This window comes from Hemitrygon akajei, chromosome 13 (genome assembly GCF_048418815.1).
Source record: "Hemitrygon akajei chromosome 13, sHemAka1.3, whole genome shotgun sequence".
NCBI lineage: Eukaryota > Metazoa > Chordata > Chondrichthyes > Myliobatiformes > Dasyatidae > Hemitrygon > Hemitrygon akajei.
In genome coordinates, this window is record NC_133136.1 from 82,420,958 (window position 1) to 82,447,820 (window position 26,863).

A 26,863-nucleotide genomic window follows, 5' to 3' on the forward strand; every position below is an offset into this window, starting at 1 on the left:
TGACTGTTGTTAGTTTGCTTAGGTTAATATTTTACACTCAAAGGTTTCACCTGGCATTTAGATTTTGACATTCTGATGTCCAATTAAGACCCCCAGGCTAATTGTCTAAATCCATCTCACTGATGCAAAGTCCCTCAGCAATATGATGATGCAAAGAATGGCTTCTTTAAATTTAAGCCAAAGGAACAAAATATAAAATGTAATAAAAAAATCTCTGCAGAATTACCAAGGATAGATGCGTGCCAAATAACATAAATGACTAATGTTCTATTTATAGTAGAAAAAAAAGAGATTGCATAAATCCTGAAATTCCAGCTGCATTTTTCAGCTTTGGAACACTCTGGAATTAAAAAACACCAGCTTCTGGTAAATCTGCCTCCAATGCTCAAGTGAATTTCTTCCAATTGGACACTCAGCCTGAATATCCATCTTTCCTGTTTCAATAACTAATGAATATAAAGGTGAGAGCAGAAGTCACTAAAATCCAGCTTTTAATTTTTGCATATTTATCTACCGTTTCATAAAGAGTTCAGAGGAAAGGTGATTAACAGAGATATGCAGTGTATTCCTGTGATTCCTCTATTAGAACATCAGCTGTACAGATCAAGGATCTAGGTTTGATCCCCAGACTGAGTTGAGGAAACGAATACCAGGTAGACGATATGGATCTTGTGATTGATCTTTGTGCTGTGAGGAAGGTAGCAGCAAACTAACTTGGTTTCCCAAATCTGATTGGCTTTTGGGACTTCGAACTATGTGTGCCTTGTAGGCAACACCAACCATCGGCTTCGCTTTGGTGTGGTTGTGACAATTCTTTTCTTGTCATTTAATTGAAAGTTTTATAAATATCTCATCTACCATGTATGTGCATATTTATATGTATATTGAAAAAGGAAATTTGTGAAAGGGAAGTTATTACTAACACGAGCTCCTTCTGTAAGCATGATCTCATAATTAAGTTTATGTTTAATGGCTAGGCTCAGGCATGAGGGAGGTCAAGAGGGTAAAGTACTAGGAGGCATGGAATAATAAGTCACTGGAATGGAGGAGACTATTTTCAGAAACATTAGGACAATGTGAATAGAAATGAATGTTTTGTTGTTCTATTATCTATTTGCAACATCAGAGTTAGAATTGAAATTGATTCAGCATTATAAAGCATATTTGCAGCTTAGTTTATCTAGTGGGAAACTGATGGAATCAGATTTTGTTTCCTTTTTAACTTCCTTCAGAATTTTTACTTTCCATTTAAATATCCTTTTCCTGCCCCCGATACTCTTATTTCTCAAATAATGATGTAATACATTTAAATATGTCACACTTTAACTTCTGTGGGCATAGAACATTTGTGCTAAAATTTTTACACAGGTTCTCTGAAAATCATGCTATTGCTTTGGTAGAAAAATCCCTGAGGAATGGGATAAATGAATCAGAATCAGGTTTATTATCTCTGTCTTATATGATATGAAATATGTTGTTTTGCAGCAGTGAGGCAGTGCAAAGACATTAATTTACATAAATTACAATATAAATAAATAGTGCAAAAAAGGAATAATGAAGTAGTGCTTGAGGAAACGCCCATTACTAGAAATGCCATTGACACTAGTCCATCGATACCTGGATAAAGGATCAGTTTTTTGTGCACTTCTCTAACCTCTGGAGAGAAAAAATCTTATTTAACCTTGACTTTTATTCTCTTTGTAATGTATATTTTGAACTAATTCTCCCATCAGGGGAAGAAACCCTCTATTTATTTTACAAGTGTCTGTTTTCTAATTTTCATGATTTGAAATTCTCTTTTCTGGTGAAAAAATTACATATTTAAAGGCAACAAGATAAGACATTTGTGGGACTTATGATAACCGATTATCACACTATGGTACTGAGAGAGAGGTATCTGCGTGTCTAAAATTGTATTTTATCATTCTGGCTGATTGTACAGTATTTGCACCTCTGCTAGATGTCACAGTGAGTAAAGCTGGCAAGGTCAGCATGTGAAAATCATTAGAACAGTTTTCCATGCATGTTCTTGGGTGTAAGCAGTCCAATTAGTAAGAGAGGGAGTGTTTAAACATAAAGTAATTTTCTGCGGCAGTAAATAAGTAAAGTCAGTGATGGACAGTAGTCTAGATGTAGGAAGATTGTTGCCTTTGGTGTAGAAGCCCTGGATTATTTCCAATGTAGAAAAATGTCCTTATTTATAACTAATAGAAAACTTTCATGTTGCCCATTATAGAACAGACATGCCGGAAATGACAGATTACGTCAACAATTCTTCTATTTTCTAAGACCATGAGGCAAGAAGTGGAAAAGTTGAACTGGCAAGGAGAAACATAATTGGCAATTTTAGATTAATATATTGACTAGCATGCATAATGAGTCATAGCTTGAGGCAGCATCAATAAAGGAACACGTGGAAGAACAAATACAACCTTCAGATCTTCCATAAACTATGATCCATGGCACTCAGATCATCTCTAGACGTCTCACACAGACCACAGCATCTCCACTGATTATCTTGGTTCTCCCTCCTGAATCCTGCACATTAAGATGGCTGACAGCATGTTATTTCATGCATGTGAAGCTTTGGATAAAACTTTAATGTAGGATATTAGGAGTTAAAGTGTGCACTTCTCACCGCCCCCTCTCCACCCCCCCCCCCCCCCCCCGAATGTATTAAGACCATCAGACAATAAGAATTGGGCCATTCAGCCCGTCAAGTCTGCTCTGCTGTTTCATCATGGCTGATACCGGATCCTACTCAACCCCATACACCTGCCTTTATGTCATATCCTTAGATGCACAGACCGATCAGGAAACTATCAACTTCTGCTTTATATATACGCGTGGACTTGGCCTCCACCGCAGTCTGTGGCAGAGCATTCCTCAGACACACTGGCTAAAAAAAAAATTCCTCCTTATCACATTTCTAAAAGATTGCCCCTCAATTCTGAGGCTGTGCCTTCTAGTTCTGGACACTCCACTATAGGAAACATCCTCTCCACATCCACCTGATCTAGTCCTTTCAACATTCAGTAGGTTTCAATGAGCACCCCCTGTGTTCCTGTGAGTACAGGCCCAAAGCTGCCAAACACTCCTCATATGTTAACCTCTTCATTCCCAGAATCATCCTTGTGAATCTCCTCTGGAGTATCTCCAGTGATAATACTTCCTTTCCGAGATATAGGTCCCTAAGCTATTGAGAATACTCCAAATTCAGCCTGACTAGCTCTAATAATTGCTCAGCATTTTCTCCTTGCTTTTATATTGTATTCAGCTTGAAATAAATGCCAACATTGGATTTGCCTTCTTTACCAACCAACCTGTAAATTAACCTTCTGAGAGTCTTGCACGAGGACTCAAAAATCCCTCTGTACCTCTGACGTTTGAACCTTCTCCCCATTTAGCTAGTAGTCCTCACTATTGTTCCTTTTTCCATAATGCATTATCATACTTTTCACAACACTATTCCATCTGCCACTTTTCTGCCCATTCTTTCAATTTTTCCAAGTCCTGCTGCAATTGCATTGCTTCCTCATCAATACCTACCCCTCCACCTATCTTCATATTATCCACAATTTTTTGCCACAAAGCCATCAATTCCATTATCTAAATCATTGACGAACAATGTGAAAAGTAGCGGTCCCAACACTAATCTCTGAGGAACACCACTAGTCACTGGCAACCAACCAGAAAAGGTCCCCTTTATTCCCACTCACTGCCTCCTGCCTGTCAGCCATTCCTCTATCCATGCCAGTACCTTTCCTGTATCGCCATAGGATTTTATCTTGTTAAACGGCCACATGTGTGGCACCTCATCAAACACCTTCTGAAAATCCAAGTAAATGACATACTACCTCTCCTTTGTCCACCCTGCTTGTTACTTCCTTGAAGAACTCTAACAGTTTTGTCTGGCAAGATTTCCCTTTACAGAAACCATGCTGACTTTGATTTATTTTATCATTAGTCAAACAAAATATTGTTTGCAAGTATTCCAACAATTTCCGTGCAAACATACTGTAATTTCTTTCCTTTCATACAGAGATCCCCTAACATAAGGCTGTATCTGTAGCACACAGTTGATTATGTAGCGCTAGATTAGGTATCATTAAACATGGCATTTCAGGAGGGAACACACTGCAAAGCACGTAGCACAGGTGAAAAGAGTATGGGGAAATAACAGTGAAGAAACAAAAGCCCTGCCCTAGCCCCAGGCTCAGGAATTCTTCATTTGTGGGAGTTGTCAATAGACCTTGTGCAGAGAACGTTGAGATCAGTTTGCCTAATATAACCCAAGCCCGACAGATGAAATAAAAGAAATGGGGAAGGAATTGCATCCATGTAACTTTTCACTACTTCGGAATTTGCTATTAACTTTGATGGTAATTTTTTGAAATGTGGTTATGTGTTGTACTGGAAAACACTGCAATCGCTTTCATGTGGCCATGTCCATGGAAATGGGGAACAAAAGTGTACATGTGATGTTGATTAAGAGATGGATGTCGGCTGGAGATTGGCTCCTGTTCTATTTTGAATAGTGTCATGGGATTTACTTTTATCTCCACATGAGGTTTACCAAAGTATTCTACTTAAATTATTATCCAAAAGATGAAACATTTGATAGTTCAGTTCTCATTTATTAATGCAATGAGCCTACATTATAAAACGTCTGATGGTGCAAAAATGTAATGGAATTGGCACCTTCACAGCCATAGTTGGAGCAAACATTTGGCTGTGGTTGGATTTGACAAGAAAATGTAAACTATTGAACTACATCTCTTGTAAAAAAATGATGAAAATTAATATTTGCCTAGGTATCACTGGAAGACTGCTTAACATAAGAGCATAAAAATAGGAGCAGGAGTCGGCCAGCTGGCCCATTCAGTCTGCTCCGCCATTCAATCTGACCATGGACACATTTCCACCTAACTGCCATTTCCCCATAACCCTTAATTCCCCTACTATGCAAAAATCTCTCCAACCTTGTCTTAAATATATTTACTGAGGTAGCCTCCACTGCTTCATTGGGCAGAGAATTCCAGATTCACCACTCTCTGGGAAAAGCAGTTCCTCCTCATGTCTGTCCTAAATTTACTCCCCAGAATCTTGGGGCTTTATCCCCTAATTCTAGTCTCACCTACTAGTAGAAACTACTTTCCTTCCTCTATTTTATCTATCCCTTTCATAATTTTATATGTTTCTATAAGATCGTTCTACTTGATTCTGACAGAAGTTACAAACTCAATGGAGCCATTAGTAAACGGGACAAATCTGTAGCATCCAACTGAACCACAAAGGTTAATCATTGTGGAAGTACGTCCTCCCCATGGAATGCGTGGGTACTCCCCGGGTTCTCCTGTTTCCTCCCACAGTCAAAAGCCGTACCAAATAGGTTATTTGCTTATAGTAGGTTGTCCAGTCACTGGATTATGGTTAAATCAGGGATGTTGGAGGTTGCTGGGCAACACGGCTCAAAGGGCTGGAGGGGCTCATTCTGGGCGGCATCTGTAAACAGATGAATAAATAATAAGTTGGGAAATGGGATGAGCTATGAATAGTGATCTCTGGTGGCTGCTCTTCACTACAGGGTCTTTAGGCAGACACTTCAGTAGGCAAGGCATAGAAGGATACTCCTAGAGCATCCGGAACATGTTAATGTAGATGGGTAGAACAATTGGTGTGGGTTTGTGGGGTTGAAGTGCTCAGCCCTGGGCTAGATTTGCGATTCATGAACCGAAGCAAGCCCGTTATTTAGCATGAAATTCTCTTAAATTAAAAAAGTAAGTTCTTGCTGGAATCAAGAGGAAACGCTTTCATGGTCCTGTAGATCCCACAGAAAAGATTTCATGGTATTTCACATAATCCTTGCTAATAAATTGGAAAATAAAACAGGCATCTTATAAGTTTACCCTTATAGGAAGAAGGAAGAAGGTGAGAATTTTGCCAGCCAGGAAGATTACCTTGATCGAATTCTACACAGTTATCAGTACCAATTCAGAATAAAGAATCCCAAACCTTTTCCAATCAACCTTCCCATTTATTCAAACCAATTGTAATGAACACGGAAAATGATAGAAATAACTGACACACTAGGCTGCCTTTGTGGAAAGGCAAACAGAGCGAAAGTTATAGGTCAAAGGCACGAAATTAGAACTGACCGGTTCTGGTATTGTTGTGGGGGGGGGGGGGGGGGGTTGCTATCACACAGGATCAAAGTAAGCTGCAGAGAGTTGTAAACTCAGTCACCTCCATCACGGGCAATAGCCCCCACAGTATCCAAGACATCTTCGAGGCAGCATCCATCATTAAGGACCCCCATCACCCAGGTTGTGCCTTGTTCTCACTGTTGCCATCAGGAAGGAGGTACAGAAGCCTGAAGGCCACACTCAGTGATTCAGGAACAGCTTCTTCCCCTCTGCCAGCTGATTGCTGACTGGACATTGAACCCATGAGCACTACCTTACTGCTTCTTTATTTATACCTTTGCATCATTTGTTTAATTTAACAATTTAATATGTATATACTTTCTGTAATTCACATTTTTTTCTGTGATCATGTATTTCTTTGTACTGCAAAGACAACAAATTTCACTACACGTGGCGGTGATATTAAACCTGATGCTGACGCTGGTTCCAACTCAAAAACAGCTGATTATCTGAAGTTGTTCAATGTTGAGTCTTGAGAGCTGTAACATAATTGGTTATTCCTCGAGGTTGGACTGAGCTTCATTGGAATAGTATAAAAGCCCGAAGATGGAGGTGAGAGTGGAACTAACGTAATAAGCAATTGAAAACTGAAGAATAAGTTTGCAAAGTGAAAGCAGATGTTCTGCCATACTGTCATCTATTCCAGTTTTGGTTTGTCTTGTACAGAGTGGACCACTTTGTGAGAGAGAGTGCAACAAACTAAGATGGAAGAAATACAAATGGATCACTGCTTTGCTTGGATGTATCGTTCGGATCTCTGGTTGGTGTTGCATTTCTAGAAGTTGCATGGAAAATTGCTGTTAGAGGGTGATGGTGTACTACTGGCGATGGCAAGGTGAACCAAGGAGTTAGAGAGGGAATCTCCAATTTCCCTTTAACCAGGGTTGACAAACTTTTCTCAAATGCTTACTGTGTTTGATTTCCTGTACTTTTTTGCTGGCTCTCTCTCCTCCCATCCATAACCAGGACAGGTTTCCCCTTGTCCTCAGGTTCCACTCCAAGAACTTCCACATTTAGGGGATCACTCTCCAGAATTTCTTCCACCTTCAATGTGATGCGATCAGCAAATGCATTGTCCCTTTCCCCATTTGAGACCATCCTTTCTACTACTACCAGGTTCAGTCTTCCCTCTCTGCTCCTCATGGCATTTTCCTCACAGCTACAGGAGAGGTAACACCTGGCCTTCGAATTCATTCTTTTTCCCAATGCAAGGGAACCAAATATCCATTATAGGTGAACCAGTCATTCACTTCTCCTTCTGACTTAGTGTAAATCATCTGGAGCTCACAGTGCACTCTCACCTACAATGGAATAACAAAACTGAAATTGGGTGACTAGTTTGCAGAAGAATCTTATTCCGTTCTCAGTGATGACCTTTAGCTTCCAGTTGTTTGTCACTTTTTAATTCTCTGGTCTGATGTTGGGCTGCAGACCAGCAAGCACAAGTTGCTGGTGACCCCCATCCCCCGGGTCAGTGATTCATCGTCATGTTCTGAGATCGGATTTCCATGTGGGCAGAAGGCATGAGTGATAGTAACACAGTAGGCATGTGAGTCGGTGGAACTGGAATTTGTGGCCTAGAGCTTGGGGTCCCAGCATTGGCAAATCTGGAGTTTGAGGGCTAGTGTTCATTGTTGGTGAGGATGGAGTTCTATGCCTGGAGTTCGGGGTCCTCATTTATTGACATTGGTGAGTCCTCAGTTGATACTGAAGATGGAAGTCTGAAAGTCGATCAGAAGTCTGGAAGTTGAGGCCTGATGGCCAGAAGAAGCCCTGGATATGCAAGTTTCTGTGCATTTGCTAGGGAAATCACAGACCCAACGTCTGCAAACTCCCAAACCCGCTGGGGACGGCCTGTCCTGGGGTTGGAAGACTGAGTTTGGGGGTTGGGTGCTTGGGGGGTTGGGTGGGAGTTGTTTTGCCACTGTTGTGTTGTTCAGCTGAGCATTATGGGAATGCTATGTTGGCGCTGGAATGGGTGGTGACATTTGTGGGCTGCCCCAAGCACATTGTTAGCTTGTGCTGGTTGTTAACACAAACAGAGCATTTCACTGCCATGCTTCAATGTACGTGTGATGGGTAAATGAATCGGAATATAAATCTGTTCAACATCCACTTTGAGGTATCCATCTGTGACTAATACAGCTTCCCACCTCTCTCAGCTAGCACCATCATTATCTGTTATCAATCAGTGAGCATCATGAAAAATAGACTCTGACTATTTACTTCATTTTGGATCTTGGCTAATTATAATGCACACATTGCTTTTGTGTTTTCTACAACAATGTCGGATTGGTTTTGACTTTGGGTAGTCTAGATGGTACAAAAGTCATGATAATATTACTCAGTAAAAGTTGGCAAAGGCTTCACGTTACTCGAAACTTGGTAAGAATTTTGAATTATTGATTGAAAATGTGGGGAGGGGTGGTGCTGGAGAGATGAAGGAAACAGGTATAAAAAGGGAGTTAAATAGCTGGGGAAGTGAAGAGAAGGCAATGTTTCATGGGGCAAACAAGGAGGTTTGGGGGAATGGCATACAGACTTGGAGAAATCAGGAAGGACAAGGCCACAAAGTAATCCGTCAACCAGAAAACATAATTTCGAGTTCAAGAAACCTAGGGATAGGGGAATGAAACGATACCTTGAAGGACAGTAATCTTAGGTGGATAAGACACAGCCCAGGAAAGCAAATTGCAATGGAATTAGGCATGAAAAGGGATGCTCTGCCATTTTTACAGGTATTTTGGGAATTACATTTTTCTGTTCAAGCTACAAAGCTGATGCCTTGGTCATATTCAGTAATGAAATATCTACCAGTACAATACTTTAACATGAAACGGTCCTTTTATTTATGTTCATTCTCTATTAAAATAGATATAAAAGCAGTGTGGTTCCATTTTCTTCAGAACCAGAATGATTGGATTTCTGCTACAGTTCAAAATAAATTAAGTTGGGCTTCGCTGAATAGACATTTCCAATCTCTTCTGAAATGCTCAAGAATTCTGGCAGTGCTTCTGATGTCTGCTGAAATCAATAGGCAATGAAAGTCACCCAGCTACTGCATTCAGATGATGCCATTTGCACCGGGCTGCCATGCCTCAGCCTCTGAATGTCACTGCAGGAAATTAAAGCCTGCACCTTCATTTGAACTATATAACATTTTCTATTTTTAGAGATATTTTCTTTGGATTGGCTCGTCACAAGATAAATAATCAAGAATTTGCTGCATTGGGAATGAAGTAAAACAGTAAGATCAATGAGAACTGATATTTATTTTTGCACTTAGGCACATGAATGCAGCAAAAATGGAGGTCTGTATGGGAGGAAAGAGGTAGATTGATCTTACAGTAGACTAAAGGATCAGGACAACACCGTGGTCTGAAGGACCTGTACTGTGTAATAATGTTCTTTGTTCCATAATATGATTGAAATTGAACTTTACGCAAACATGCTTGAAGTTGAGTCATAGGGTCATAGAAAGGTACAGCACAGAAGCAGGCCCTTTGGCCCGGAGCCATTCAAACTGCCTATTCCCATTGACCTTCACTTGGTTTGTAGCCTTCCATACCCCTACCATCCATGTATCTATCCAAACATCCATTAAATATTGAAATTAAGCTCGCATGGCACCATTTACACTGGCAGCTCGTTCCGCACGCTCAGGACCCTCTGAGTGAGGAAGTTTCCCTTCATGTTCCCCTTAAATTTTTCACTTTTCACCCTTTAACCCACGATCTACGTTCCTCTGACCTGTATTGCAGATTTTAATCGCTGCACAGTTAGTTAACTTAAAATAAGCAGATATATAAAAAATAGATGGAAGTTCTCTTCAAAAAAATGTTGAAGTGTAATCTTCCATACTGCTTACCCAAAAGTTTTGACTGGAATCTCCTCCCTATTTTGTGACAAGGCTGAAGTACACTCAGTTGTCTTTTCTTCAATTAGATATGCTCACGTGACATGACAAATGTCTAGCTGAGGATCTCTATTTGGAAGTGACTGAAATAGGAAATATGCCCTGGTGCAGATGCTAGAAGTGGTTTTGATTCTGGTCAGCCGGTTATTCTGGACGTTCATATTGGGAGGTTGGAAAGGAGAAGAGTTGGGAGCAATTAATCAGTGACAGTAATAAGCAATATTTTCCTTAAGCAATGTTACTTTAATAAAATAGAGAACATTTTGTATGCGTCAAAAACTACAGAAGCATTTTGAACTTTGCTAACAAAAAATCTTTCTATTCTCAGATTCCAGGTATTTCCCTGAACTATTTTGAAATATGACGATTTGCATATCTAAGAAGCAAATGTATTCAGGAAACCCCGTATCCTTTCTAAAAATGTTATTTATTTCTCGGACTTGAACAAAATTATATGGGAGCATCTTACATGATGGAATAGCCTTCACTGAGTATTAATCATGTCCAAAACTATGAAAGCAAGTGGCAGCTGATGAGAAGACACCATCAAAGAAAAACATGAATATCTTTGAACTAATGAGTCCTCCCATGTCTAACATGTTATGAATCCAAATTTGGTCTCTGTGTTATGTAAACTTTTGTGAGTTTCTTGCTAGGCACTTTTTTGTTGACAGCAGTTAAGTCAGAGTTATGTATAATCAGATAATTGCAGAATGATACAGTGCAGAAATGTGAGAAGGTTTGGAGGTATTCAAGGCAGAAGTAAAAGCAGCTTTCTTAGCACAACAGTTCCATACAGCAACTGCTTTGTGGCAGGACCTGGGTCTGAGAGCGCGGAACAAACTGAAATTTGGCTGATTTAAGCATGGCCAGATTGAAAAGGTCAGGGTGTCGGGGCTGAAGATGAGGGACAGCTTGATGCTCCACGAGTCCTACTCACCTCTATGCTGAACTGAGACATCGACAACTAATGGGGTCCTGGACCGGCTGCGGTGATGAACAGGTTTTATGGCTGTGGACTCATGTTGATGAACTTTAGTGTTAGTTGTTTGCTTTCGATTGTCTGCACAATTCATTCTTTTCCCACACATTACCGGTTTTATTGGTCTTTTTTAATGGGTTTCTTTGTTTGTGTGGCTGCTATAGGAAGATGAATTTCAAGGTTGTATATAGGATACATAGTTCGAGAGCAAATGCACTTTGAACTGTGACTGCAAGAAACTGCAGAGACTTGTGAAGTGAGCTCAGCACATCTCGAAAACCAATCTCCTTGCATGGACTCTGTCCGTAATTCTTACTACCTCGTAAAGCAGCCAGTATAATCAAGGACCCCAGCCACCCTGAACATTCTTCTCTCCTCTCCCATCAGGCAGAAGATGCAAAAGCCCGAGAGCACATACCACCAGGCTCAAGGACAGCGTCTATCCCACTGTTGAGAGACAGTACGATAAGATGGACTCGATCTCACAGTCAACTTTGTTATGATCTTGCACTTTATCATTTACCTGCACTGTACTTTTCAGTAGCTTTTAAACTTTATTCTGCATTGTTATTGTTTTAACTGATGCATTTAAAAATTGAAATCATTTTAATGCAGCTCTTACAGTCTTGATGATTTCTTATTATTTGTTGCTTTCTATTGTGCTAAAGATGTCAACATTGGTGGGTGTGGGTATTAATTTCCTGTACCATGCACTAATTTGCACATCAATTTGATTCTTAAAACTGCTTGCTGTTTCTATGAGAATAACCACGTCAGCATGAATGGCTTTTACTGCAAAGGATGCTGGGAAGGGTGCACAGCAATGCTTACAATTGAGGAAGTGCCCCATCATAGGATCCTGCTTTACTTTCACTGGACGTCACACTGACTAGACTTGGCTTGCGTCACTGAAAATTGGACAACTTACTGTCTGTCTCCAAGTTACCAGTCCATTATCAGCCAAATCATTTTTGAATGCTGACTACATCTTAGTTTTAGGAGATATTTTTACAAAGATGTTTCACAACTCAATTTGCAGGTCCACTGGATTTTTAGTTGAAAGTCGGTGAAAATAAAAAGCTTACAAAGTATAGCTTAGTTTTTGCATTGTGACATATTTGTTTGCAAATTATGTCATTGTACATAGGATATAAACACATGATTTATGGAACATGAGAGATTCTGCAGATGCTGGAAATCAAGAGCAACACACACAAAATGCTGGACGAACTTAGCAGGTCAGACAGCGTCTATGGAAATGAATAAACACGACATTTCAGGCCAAGACTCTTCTTCAAGCTTGGAAATGAAGACGACAGAGTAAAAAGGTGAGGGGAGGGGGAGGAGGACATTTAGAACGTGATAGGTGAAGCCAGGTGGGTAGGAAAGGTAAAGAGCTGGAGAGGAAGGAATGTATTAGGAGGGAAAAGTGGACCATAGGAGAAAGGGAAGGAGGAGGGGACCCAGATGGAGGTGAAAGGCAGGTGAGAAGAGGTAAGGGGTCAGAATGCGGAAAAGAAAAAGAGAGGAGGTGCAGAGAAACATTTTTTTACTGGAAGGGGAAGTTGATGTTCATGCCATCAGGTTGGAGGCTACCCAGGCAGAACATACAGTGTTGCTGCTCCACCCTTTGGGTGGCCTCATCGTGGCTGAAAAGGAGGCCACGGACCAACATGTTGGAACAGGGTTGGGAATCGGAATTAAAATATTTGGCCATCAGGAAGTTCCACTTTTGCTGGATGGAGAGCTGGGGCTTGACGAAGTGGATCCCCCACTTACAAAGGGTGTCACCAACGTAAGAGGAGACTGCACCAGGAGTACTCGATGACCCCAGGAGATTCACAGGCGAAGTGTTGTCTCACCTGGAAAGACAGTGGAGGTGGGGCAGGAGGTGAACTGGCAGGTATAGAACTTTGGCCATTTGCAGTGATAAGTGCCAGAAGGGAGGTAGTGGGGAGGGACAACGGATAAGGGAATTACAGAGGGAGCATAGTTATACATGTTTTAGTAGTTGTTAATCTGCAGAATATTATACAGGCATGTTTTGAAGATCCTGGTGTCCTCTGGGGACGATTATCTGCTTATACTAAAGGTCCATCTTAAAATACACTTCTGTTGTTATCAGTCACAACAACAGCTGTTATTCTGCTCTAGAAAGTCAAGTGCACTGCTTTGAAGAAACACCCAGTGAGCACTGCTGAGGGGCAGCCCTCACCCCAGTGTTCCTGTTTAATATTTCAGTAAAATTGTAAATATATCACTTGATTAAGCATTCTTCATTGTTACATAATCACTCTGGGTTAGGTGAACGGTTGTTATGATGTCATGCACCTCACGAGAAGTAAAGAACCAAGTAGACACGCTATTTGTGACTTTTTCTTTCAATTAGTTTTATGTTTTAGAGTTACGAAACATAACAATAGTAACAAGTAAGCTTTAAAATGAACCCGAGATGACTACCTACCTGTCGAAGTGCAGCGAGACGCTCAAGTTGAAAACTAAAGCACAGCACGTTTGTTTCTTCATAAGAGGAAGAGAAAGACAGTTGAGTTATAAAAAGGCAGGATGCAGATGAAATTCATGGGTTTATAAGCAGCGAGTTACAAAAGTATTCTCCCTAACCAAATCGAAAGTCTCCCTATTAGGGCAGAGATAATCCAAACGGAAACCAGAAAAGAGCCCACACTGTCTCAGGTCTACGTGGCAAGCCAAAATGACTGGAATGTGTACAGAAATTCCAGTTCCCTCTTTTCTCTCAGTGCCAGGATAAACTTTCCTTTGATGGAGCTTGCCCTACGTGGAGATTTTGAGTTAAGAGCTGAAAGCAGAAGTGTTGGAGGAACTATGTGCCAGTCATCCAAGTGTGGTCAAATGAAAGCATTGGCTCGAAGCTTTGTCTGGTGGCCTGGGATGGATCAGCAGATCGAGCAGCTTGCCATGCTCTGGACCAACACATCCAGAAGATGCCAAGAGCAGTACCTCTCCATCCTTGGGAATGGCCTGCACTTCCCGGGCAGATGATTCATGTGGATTTTGCTGGACCATTCATGGACACAAACTTCTTGGTAGTAGTGGATGCAGCTAGGAAGTGGCCAGAAGTGTTCCCAACGGCCTCCACTACAGCCTCGCATACTGTTGATGTGTTAAGAAGCCTCTTCCCGAGGACTGGTGTTCCAGAACTCCTAGCCAGTGACAATAGATCACAGTTTGTTGCGGAAGAGTTTCAATCATTCCTGAAAATGAATGGAATAAGACATATTACATCTGCACCGTACCACCCAGCTACGAGCAGCTTGGCAGAAAGGTTTGTCATGAGTGCGTGCGCCTCGCTAGAAGTAAAGAACAAAACAGAAATGTTATTCTCCACTCTGTGTTTTTCTCTCGGTTAATTTTTTGTTTTGGAGTTACAAAATATAACACGTAGGGCCCCAGAACCCTGCAGGCATGATGAGAAAGTGGCTCAGTCACTGATGTTTCCTGAATATACAATAAGCTGATAAATCTGTAGTCAGCGGTAGATAGTAGTGATGATATCTGCAATAGGAACATGGAAAAGGGGGGAAATTAAACACCGTGATGATACCTGCAATAGGAACATGGAAAACGGGAGAAATTAAACACCGTGATGATACCTGCAATAGGAACATGGAAATGGGGGAAATTAAACACCGTGATGATACCTGCAATAAGAACATGGAAATGGGGGAAATTAAAAACCGTGATGATACCTGCAATAGGAACATGGAAAAGGGGGGAAATTAAACACTGTGATGATACCTGCAATAGGAACATGGAAAAGGGGGGAAATTAAACACCGTGATGATACCTGCAATAGGAACATGGAAAAGGGGGGAAATTAAACACCGTGATGATACCTGCAGTAGGAACATGGAAAACGGGGGGAAATTAAACACCGTGATGATACCTGCAATAGGAACATGGAAAAGGGGGGAAATTAAACACCGTGATGATACCTGCAATAGGAACATGGAAAAGGGGGGAAATTAAACACCGTGATGATACCTGCAATAGGAACATGGAAAATGGGGGAAATTAAACACCGTGATGATACCTGCAATAGGAACATGGAAAAGGGGGGGAAATTAAACACCGTGATGATACCTGCAATAGGAACATGGAAAATGGGGGAAATTAAACACCGTGATGATACCTGCAATAGGAACATGGAAAAGGGGGGAAATTAAACACCGTGATGATACCTGCAATAGGAACATGGAAAATGGGGGAAATTAAACACCGTGATGATACCTGCAATAGGAACATGGAAAAGGGGGGGAAATTAAACACCGTGATGATACCTGCAATAGGAACATGGAAAAGGGGGGGAAATTAAACACCGTGATGATACCTGCAATAAGAACATGGAAATGGGGGAAATTAAAAACCGTGATGATACCTGCAATAGGAACATGGAAAAGGGGGGAAATTAAACACTGTGATGATACCTGCAATAGGAACATGGAAAAGGGGGGAAATTAAACACCGTGATGATACCTGCAATAGGAACATGGAAAAGGGGGGAAATTAAACACCGTGATGATACCTGCAGTAGGAACATGGAAAACGGGGGGAAATTAAACACCGTGATGATACCTGCAATAGGAACATGGAAAAGGGGGGAAATTAAACACCGTGATGATACCTGCAATAGGAACATGGAAAAGGGGGGAAATTAAACACCGTGATGATACCTGCAATAGGAACATGGAAAATGGGGGAAATTAAACACCGTGATGATACCTGCAATAGGAACATGGAAAAGGGGGGGAAATTAAACACCGTGATGATACCTGCAATAGGAACATGGAAAATGGGGGAAATTAAACACCGTGATGATACCTGCAATAGGAACATGGAAAAGGGGGGAAATTAAACACCGTGATGATACCTGCAATAGGAACATGGAAAATGGGGGAAATTAAACACCGTGATGATACCTGCAATAGGAACATGGAAAAGGGGGGGAAATTAAACACCGTGATGATACCTGCAATAGGAACATGGAAAATGGGGGAAATTAAACACCGTGATGATACCTGCAATAGGAACATGGAAAAGGGGGGAAATTAAACACCGTGATGATACCTGCAATAGGAACATGGAAAATGGGGGAAATTAAACACCGTGATGATACCTGCAATAGGAACATGGAAAAGGGGGGAAATTAAACACCGTGATGATACCTGCAATAGGAACATGGAAAACGGGGGAAATTAAACACCGTGATGATACCTGCAATAGGAACATGGAAAAGGGGGGAAATTAAACACCGTGATGATACCTGCAGTAGGAACATGGAAAACGGGGGGAAATTAAACACCGTGATGATACCTGCAATAGGAACATGGAAAAGGGGGGAAATTAAACACCGTGATGATACCTGCAATAGGAACATGGAAAAGGGGGGAAATTAAACACCGTGATGATACCTGCAATAGGAACATGGAAAATGGGGGAAATTAAACACCGTGATGATACCTGCAATAGGAACATGGAAAAGGGGGGGAAATTAAACACCGTGATGATACCTGCAATAGGAACATGGAAAATGGGGGAAATTAAACACCGTGATGATACCTGCAATAGGAACATGGAAAAGGGGGGAAATTAAACACCGTGATGATACCTGCAATAGGAACATGGAAAATGGGGGAAATTAAACACCGTGATGATACCTGCAATAGGAACATGGAAAAGGGGGGGAAATTAAACACCGTGATGATACCTGCAATAGGAACATGGAAAATGGGGGAAATTAAACACCGTGATGATACCTGCAATAGGAACATGGAAAAGGGGGGAAATTAAACACCGTGATGATACCTGCAATAGGAACATGGAAAATGGGGGAAATTAAACACCGTGATGATACCTGCAATAGGAACATGGAAAAGGGGGGAAATTAAACACCGTGATGATACCTGCAATAGGAACATGGAAAACGGGGGAAATTAAACACCGTGATGATACCTGCAATAGGAACATGGAAAAGGGGGGAAATTAAACACCGTGATGATACCTGCAGTAGGAACATGGAAAACGGGGGGAAATTAAACACCGTGATGATACCTGCAATAGGAACATGGAAAAGGGGGGAAATTAAACACCGTGATGATACCTGCAATAGGAACATGGAAAAGGGGGGAAATTAAACACTGTGTACAAGACTAGCGCAGAGAAGCATTGAGAAGCAATATTGTTCAGACAGAAAGTGGGACAAAACCAAGTCTCATGAGTGGGCGGGTTTTAGTGATTGTAACTGAATATGTGAGATCATCATAGTTATGGCTAACAATATTCCTAAGTAGAAGATTATTTTGAAAAGTGCATGGCCAGTGAATTCTGCTGCTTGGAGAGCTATTCAGAAAGAAGCTATTGCACATTTATTTCTCTGTTAATCCAGAAAAAATGCAGAGAGAATGAATACATAATACCCAAGCTGATTCTGCCTGAGCAGAGCTAGTCATTATTTCTGGAAACGATGACATCTATGAAGAAAGAAAAATCATTCCTGATGTTCTGAAATGTGAGCCAGTAGATGTCATCTCCACCATCAAGATCTTGATATTAATAACTGCACTATAGAAATGAATATCAATGCTGCAGCCAATTGTTCTATCAGGGATAGAGATACATATCTACAGCAGAAAATCCAACCATTTACACTGGCAAAAAGTACATTTAGTCTCGAGATGTACTGTGGTGAAATACTAAATGTACTCAATCAAATACAATGTATTATGCGTTATGATGGCTAGTTATTAGACTTGCCAATGTTCACATCTGACTGCCTAGGGTGAAATTATTAGGCAAGAATTGTCTAAGAAGGTCGTAAATCCAATGGGCAGGTATTTTTACTGCTCCATCCAGACCATGATGTGACGGTTGTAATGTTGAAAATGAAAGCGCGAGCACGGGATAGTGAACTGGTCAGAGCTGCAGCAGTCACTGAGACAACATAAATAGGTGCAATTTGAAAGTGACTCCCCGAGCAGGTTTTCAAACGTTCAGATCAATGTGCGATTATTTTACAGCAGAAAATGTGCATCATCTACTGATTATACAAATGCACACATTAGGCACAGGCACGACCTGCTCAGGCCCTTGAACATGCTCTGCCATTCAGGAAGATCGTGGCTGATTCAATTCCATCTATTCTCCTCAAAAACATTTAATTCCTTGCTTATCAGCAATCTATTTGTCTTAACAATGGACAAAGACCGTGGTCTTTGTTCACCTTAGATTAACCTTCTGGCTTTAAATACCCTTTAAGGAAGAAGGTTCCGAAGAGTCATGACCTCATAACTGAAGAAGAAAAATGGCTCACCCCCATCTCAATAATGACCTCCCCTAGCCCCAGACTGTCTCACAAGTGGCAACATCATCTCCAAATTCATCCTGTCAGAACTCTTCAAAGTTCAAAGTAAGATTTACTATCAGAGTACATACATGTCACCAATTGTCACCCTGTCAGAACTCTTCATGATCTTCTATGATTTGATCATGTTGCACCTCCTTCGACCAGGTACAGACCCAGCCATTACTTGTTTCTCTAATGCAAGATATCCATTTTATTCACCTGCTGTTGCTTATTTTCCATTAACATTCCAGATTCTCTTTTTCATAATGAAAGTAATTACAAATAATGACATCTATGAAGAAAGAAAAGTCAGTCCTGATGGTCTGAGATGAGAGACTGGAGATGAATTAGAATGAGAACTTATTGGTATTATTAATATTAAAAACTGCCTGAGGCTTAATGTGTTGGTCCAAGCTTCAGAAATTTTAGTGTCAAAATTAATAGATTTTTAAGGGTATAGAGTGAAAGGATCAAGGACACTAGTTTCAAAATGAGATGTCAAGCAGGACCATTTCAGGGAATCCATGCAAATTTTTATCAGGAGAGCAAAAATAACTTTCTAATATTTAATGACATTCATTCTAAAAGGATTAGGATTAGTCATCTGGGATCCTGTTGAGAAGTTAAGAATAATTTTTTTTCAGTACATGATATTGTTGAAAAAATGCAATCAAATCATTAGACAGAGAAGAGGAGACATAGGATTAGAAGGTATAGAATCGTTATGGGTTGAGCTAAGAAAGTGCAAAGCTAAAAATACCCTGATGGGAGCCATATACAGACCTCTGAACAGTAGCAAAGATGTAGTCTACAAGTTACACTGGGAGCTGGAAAATGCATGCCTAAAGGGCAATATTGCAATTGTCATGGGGTTTCAAAATGCAGGTTGATGTTGGATCCCAAGCGGGAAAATCGGTAGAATGCCTACGATTTTGCTTTCTAGAGTAGCTCATGATTGAGCCTACTAGGCAGTCAGCTGTTCTGGATTGGGTGCTATGCAATGAACCAGAATGGATTGAAGGCTTAAGGCTTAGCGGCCAGTGATCAGTAAAGTGAATTACAGCGGCATGAGAGAGGAGCTGGCCATAATTGATTGGAAGGGAACTCTGGCTGGGGTGACAGCAGAGCAGCAATGGCTGGAGTTTCTGGGAGCAATTCGGAAGATGCAGGATACATACATCCTAAAGAAGAAGAAGTAGTCTAAAGGCGGGATGATGCAACCATGGCTGACAAGGGAAATCAAAGCCAACATAAAAGCCAGAGAGAGGGCATATAATGGAGCAAATATTAGTGGGAAGTTAGAGGATTTGGAAGCTTTTTAAAAACCTACAAAAGGCAGCTAAAGCAGTCATACAGAAGGAAAAGATGGAATATGAAAATAAGCTAGCCAATAATATTAAAGAGGATACAAAAACATCTTCAGATTATATAGAGTGTAAAAGAGAGGCAAAAGTAGAAATTATACCACTGGAAAATGATACTGGAGAGGTAGTAATGGGGGACAAGTAAATGGCAGACAAACTGAATAAGTAATTTGCATCAGTCTTCACTGTAGAAGATGCAAGCAGTATGCTGGATATTCGATAGTATCGGGGCAGAATTGGATGAAGTTGCCATTACTAGGAGATTGGGAAGTGGAAAGGTCTGAAAGTAGATAAGTCACCTGGACCAGATGATCAGGACCTAAGGTTCTGAAAGAGGTGGCTGAACAGATTGTGGAGGTACTAGTAATGATCTTTCATGGATCAATTGATTTTTGGCATGTTTCCAGAGGAGCGGAGATTGCAAATGTCACTCCACTCTTTAAGAATGGAGGGAGACAGAAGAAAGGAAATTATAGGCTAGTTAGGCTAACCCCCGTGGTTGAGCAGATATTGGAGTCAATTATTAAGGATGTGGTTTCAGGGTTCTTGGAGGTGCATGATAAAATAGTCTAAAGTCAGCATAGTTTCCTAAAGGGAAAATCTTGCATAATAAATCTGTTCAAATTGTTTGAAGAAATAACAAGCAGGATAGACAAAGGAGAATCCTTGGATCTTCAGGAGGCCTTTGACAAGGTGCCACACATGAAACTGCTTAGCAAGTTAAGGTTCCATAGTACTACAGGAAAGATACTAGCATGGACAGATATTGGCTGATTGGCAGGAGCCGAAGAGTGGGAATAAAGGGAACCTCTTCTAGCTGGCTGCAGGTGACTAGTGGTGTTCCACAGGTGTCTGTGTTGGGATCACATATTTTTATGTTATAAGTCAATGATTTGGATGATGGAATTGATGGCTTTGTGACCAAGTTTGCAGATGATATGAAGATAGGTGGAGGGCAGGTAGTTTTGAGGAAGTAGAGAGGCTACAGAACAACTTAGAGAGATTAGGAGAATGGGCATAAAAGTGACAGATGGAATGCAGTGTTGGGAAATGTATGGTCATGCACTTTGGTAGAAGAAATAAAAGTGTAGACTATTTTCTAAATGGAGAAAAAATTCCAAAATCTGAATTGCAAAGGGACTGGGAGTCTTTTGCAGGATTCCCTAAAAGTTAATTTGCAGTTTGAGTCAGTGGTGAGGAAAGCAAATGCAATGTTAGCATTCATTTGGAGAGGAGTAACATATAAAAGCAAGTGTAACCCCCTGGGTCACCTCAGGCTCGCTCAGCTCATTCTCGTCTAGGGGGAGCAGCCTTTGGCCCCGCCAAACTGGGTAATCAGCTGGTGTGGATGCTGTGTGATGTCCCCGCCTCGCCCAAAAACAGACAGTACACCGTATGCAATTAAATGATTACAGTTTATAAAGATTACTATAACTAAGTAATTAATAACGATACAGTATACACGGAGGAAAATAAAGAAAAGGCGCCAAACTTATCAAAGTCCAAACGGTTTGAAGAAGAAGATACCTCCTTTACACAAGGGTATAATGTTGAAGCTTTACCCTGCACTGCTGTGACCTCATTTGGAGCATTGTGAGCAGTTTTGGGCCTCATATCTAGGAAAGGATGTGTAATATTGGAAAGGGTTCAAAAGAGGTTCACAAAAATGATACCAGAACTGAAAAGTTTATCATATGATAAGCATTTGATGGCCTGTACTCACTGGAATTCAGAAGAATGAGGGGGGATCTCATTAAACCCCATTGAATGTTGAAAAGCCTCGATAGAGTCAACGTGGAGAGGATGTATTTATGGTGGGACAGTCTAAGACTAGAGGGCACAGCCTCAGAACAGAGCATTGTCGATTTAGAGCGGAGCTGAGGTGGAATTTCTTTAGCCAGGCAGTGGTGAATCTGTGGAATTCGTTGTCACAGGAAACTGTGGAGGCCAAGTCTTTGGATATTGTTAAGGCAGAGATTGATGAACTCTTTATTAGTCAGGGCATGAAGGGATATGGGGTGAGACAGGAGATTGGGATTGAGAGAGAAATGGATCAATCATGATGAAATGGTGGAGCAGAACTGATGGGCCAAATGGCCTAATTCTGCTCCCATGTCTTGTGGTCTTATATTGTCTCAAATGATGAGCATCAATTTATATTGTCCACTGATGAAGTAGAGTAATTTCAAGTATTCATTAATTCCCTCCCTATCACATCCTGCACCTTGAGTGGTTTGTATATGTTCTTAAGGACATCTAACAGAGATTTGTTTTCCAAGCTGATTGAATTTAACCATGAATTATCATTTTACTAACTCCTTGTACCATCAGAAAACTTCTCTTCCTATTGTATGACTCACAACAACAAAGTATCTGATCAATTATGAATCGGAAGGAAAAGAACAGTTTGAACAAAAGCAAAATCGTGATTCACATTTTATCAACTCATTGGGAAGAGGTGAAGCAAAACAGTTCCTAAGAAAGTAAGAGAAAAAATGAAAAAGCACGGCACCATTGAAGTGGGATACTTGTCCATTAGTACAAAGGTGCAACACAAAATAATATCTTGTGGAAGGTTACCGTCCACATTGATCATCAGACTGTAGAAAGAGGCACACTCAAAACACTGCAAAATGGGAAAATACATGATGACAGTCTGTATACAGAAATACAGTAGACGTAGAAGCAACTACTGAAGAGGAGATATAGGTCAACAGTGAATTGACATCATTCTGGTCAAGTGCTAACTGTAATGTCAGTGAGTTAAACACAAGGTCTAGGCACCTGAGAAAATCATTTAGCAGAAACAAACTGATTATTGTTATCAAGGTACTGCAAAACGTTTGTTAAGGAGGGAAAGTGGAGCAGTTTAGTTGTATGTAAATGAGTTAAGTGAGCATGATGTTGCTGGTCAGGTTACATTAGCACAGTTGTTGGTTGTTAGTCTGCAATGAAGTTACAAACATGTTTTGAAATTCCTGATTCCTGGAGACTATTATAGGTATAGATAGTCCTATCTACAATAGTACATAGGATATATATACTAAAATCAGGAAATATTCATCTCTGACTCATATTTCAGCTATATTGCATACATTGCATGTGTAATAAAAGAATTAATGTTTTATTTGAAAGAATACTATCTTTAATTATAATCAGGATTCTAACTCAGTATGGAACCAGATAATAATGATCAGTTAATGATAAAAAAGGAACTTTTTTGTCCTTCATATTGCAGGCCTTGTCACATCGTTAATTCATCTCAAGTTGCACAACCCCGACACTCCTAATTCACAGGCATCAGCAACGCGATTTCTGTATTTTCCTCAGCTGTTGCGTGTAGAATAACATTTGCTTTTGAATTTGTTGCCGTCCCAACATGATTGAACAAAGCAGAATACAGTATAAATCACAAGATTAAAGTTTAAGCTACTTAAAAATCTAATCTAAGTCCAGTGGTTATAACCAATAGCTTTAAGTCAATATTTACAGAGAGGGCAGGAAAGGTGCAGAGGACAAAATATCTGAAATACACAGCCAGGCTAGTAACATACTGATCCTGTCAAACCTAAAAGCAGAAGCTCACTAACAATTTTTTTGCAAGGTAAAACAATAGCTCAGTTAACACGAGGGGGTGGGGGGGAGTCAGTCGATGGGATTTTAGAGAAGGAAATGCTAGGAATCAGGTGGGAGGCAATTGCAACAGTAGGGAAGCGAGAATTCTGTGATAGGTGGGAGAGTTTGGCAGCATCACTGAAGAACACGGGGCTATTCTTAATCCTGCTCCAGTGGTACTGGGAAAGCCATTTACATTTTCAAGTCAAGTCAAGTCACTTTTTATTGTCACTTTGACCATAACTACTGGTACAGTACATAGTAAAAACGAGACAATGTTTTTCAGGGCCACGGTGCTACATGAAACAGTACAAAAACGTAAAAACAACACAGAGAAAAACTACACTAGACCACAGACCTACCCAGGACTGCATAAAGTGCACAAAACAGTGCAGGCATTACAATAAATAATAAACAAGACAATAGGCACAGTAGAGGGCAGTAAGTTGGTGTCAGTCCAGGCTCTGGGTATTGAGGAGTCTGATAGCTTGGGGGAAGAAACTGTTACATAATCTGGTCGTGAGAGCCTGAATGCTTTGGTGCCTTTTCCCAGATGGCAGGAGGGAGAAGAGTTTGTATGAGGGGTGTGTGGGGTCTGTCATAATGCTGTTTGCTTTGCGGATGCGGTGTATGATGTAAATGTCTGTAATGGCGGGAAGAGAGACCCCAATGATCTTCTCAGCTGACCTCACTATCCGCTGCAAGGTCTTGCGATCCAAGATGGTGCAATTTCTGAACCAGACAGTGATGCAGCTGCTCAGGATGCTCTCGATACAACCCCTGTAGAATGTGATGAGGATGGGGGGTGGCCTTTGCAGAAAGTAGAGACAGTGCTGGGCTTTCTTTGCTATGGAGCTGGTGTTGAGGGACCAGGTGAGATTTTCCGCCAGGTGAACACCAAGAAATTTGGTGCTCTTTATGATCTCTGCCGAGGAGTCATCGATGTTCAGTGGGGAGTGGTCTCTCCGTGCCCTCCTGAAGTCAACAACCATCTCTTTTGTTTTGTTCACATTAAGAGACAGGTTGTTGGCTCTGCACCAGTCCGTTAGCCACTGCACCTCCTCTCTGTATGCTGACTCATCATTCTTGCTGATGAGACCCACCATGGTCGTGTCATCGGCAAATTTGATGATTTGGTTCGAGCTGTGTGTTGCAGCACAGTCGTGGGTCAGCAGAGTGAACAGCAGTGGACTGAGCACACAACCCTGGGGGGCCCCTGTGCTCAGTGTGATGGTGTTGGAGATGCTGTTCCCGATCCAGACTGACTGAGATCTCCCAGTCAGGAAGTCTAGGATCCAGTTGCAGAGGGAGGTGTTCAGGCCCAGTAGGCTCAGCTTTCCAATCAGTTTCTGAGGGATGATTGTGTTGAATGCTGAGCTGAAGTCTATGAACAGCATTCCAACGTACTTGTCTTTTGGAGCTAACAACCCATGTTACTGTGGTTCCTAATAAATTCTTAATAAAAGAAACTCAATTACAGTCCCAAAATGTAAATCAAGCTCTCAAGTGTGCTGTAAGAACCTGATTTAACAGTATATATACAAATGAACATTCAATTCTCTTTTATGGGATGTAGACAACTGCATATCCACTGTAAAAGAATATGCCAGTGCAAATGTACAGGTCACCCTCCTTATCATCATTTCTGAAATCTGCCTGTAGCAATCTTTTCAAAATGTTGCAGCGAAGTTAATATTGAACTCATATCTTAACTGGATTAGATAGTTGTAAGATTTATATAATTTTCATGATGTACTAGATTATTTAACAGCATTTAGACTTATTAAACTGCAACTTTACTGCTGAACCTTTGATTGCAATGCTTGCAAACAAATGAGATGAACATTAAAGTGTGATAAGGAAAACTGCATCACACCTTGGGGATGGCAATGGAATTGAAATTGAGTGCTTAGACATTCAAAGAGTTACTAGAAGGTCAATGAGCTAAGTAGCCTTCTCTGTTAAAGAAGTCTATGATGCACTGAAATGTAAAGGTTAAAATATCAGTAGATATGATCGTACTACAAACATGAAATTTTAAAATATTAGACGTGGTAAAACTGATGTAAATTCCTATTGGTTAGTTTATTTTGCAATCCCCATTTTCAGTTGTAATCTTCTGTCCTCGTTCACAACAATAGTCAGTTTCTATTTTTGTAAATGGTGTACTTCTAACCTCAGCCCATATGTTATCAAAACTCAAATCCATATGTGTGTTATCACTTATATAAGTGTACCAATATTCTCCTGTCCATCTTCTTTGCTCTCTGTAAAATTCAACTCATTTAACTAAATCTGTAGTCCTTTCTGTCTTGGGCCATTTAACATTCTTGTTCAAATGTTTGAAAGCCTGTTGTGACAATGCTTTTGTTTCCATCCTTGTACTTTACTCCTGGGCTATAACTTCACCCTCTCAGAATTCCCCTTTCCTTTTTCTCTGGTTTTTAATTTAATCCCCGTCCTCACACCAACATAGCCATTTCTCCCTCAGTTGGTTTGCCCCTTACTTCTGGGATTGTCTTTTAAAATTCTTCTGGCTTTCCCCCTCTAGTGTCCTCATTAATCCTACATTTATTGATCAGGTTTTTTGGTAATGCTGCATATCCCCCTCCTTTGCTTCCTAACCTTTAGTTTACAATACATGTACATATGCATATATGCAAGGCCATCCCACTTTCCACCACAGGGTATTCCCCATCTCTGATTCGTTGAAGCTTGGTTGGCCTTGGTGTCATCTGACTTGGAAAAGTAGATGGAGGTAAAGTGGAGGAGCCAAAAGAAGTGGCACAAGTAACAAGATCAAGAGAGATGGTTGGAGTGGGGTGGGGGTGACACTGTGAGGGTGGTCTGATCCTCTTGGCCACAAAGAATTGTCAAAGTGGAACCATGATAAGATTGTGAAAGTATCGGTGAAGAAAGGAGACAGAAATTGGATGGTTCATGCTGATCAGTAGATACATGCGTATAGCACCCAAGTAGCTGATTACTGAGAATATGATATGCAGAGCAAGCGTGGATCTGAGTTATATGATGGGTCATGTGCGAGCAAGCCAATTTTGCTTAGGACATGTGTCAGGAGCCACAGGGAACTGGGAACTGTTCAGATGACACACCGGAATTGGTAACTTTAGGAATAACCAAGGTACCTGTGCAGCTAACGCGATCAAAGTTAAAATGACCATTAAATGGTTTAGATTTATAAATGGTTGAATCGATAATTGTGTATCCATTAGTCTTTTGTATACTGGGCTTTATTTGCCCAATTTCATTTTTAAGGTTTATTTCTTTTTATTGAAGGAGAAACACTGCAGCTGCAAATGTAATGCACCTTTAAGAAACAAGTTAAGGTATGGCTTAGATACATTGTTGGATCATCCAGTACAGTTTAGTTGAGAATTG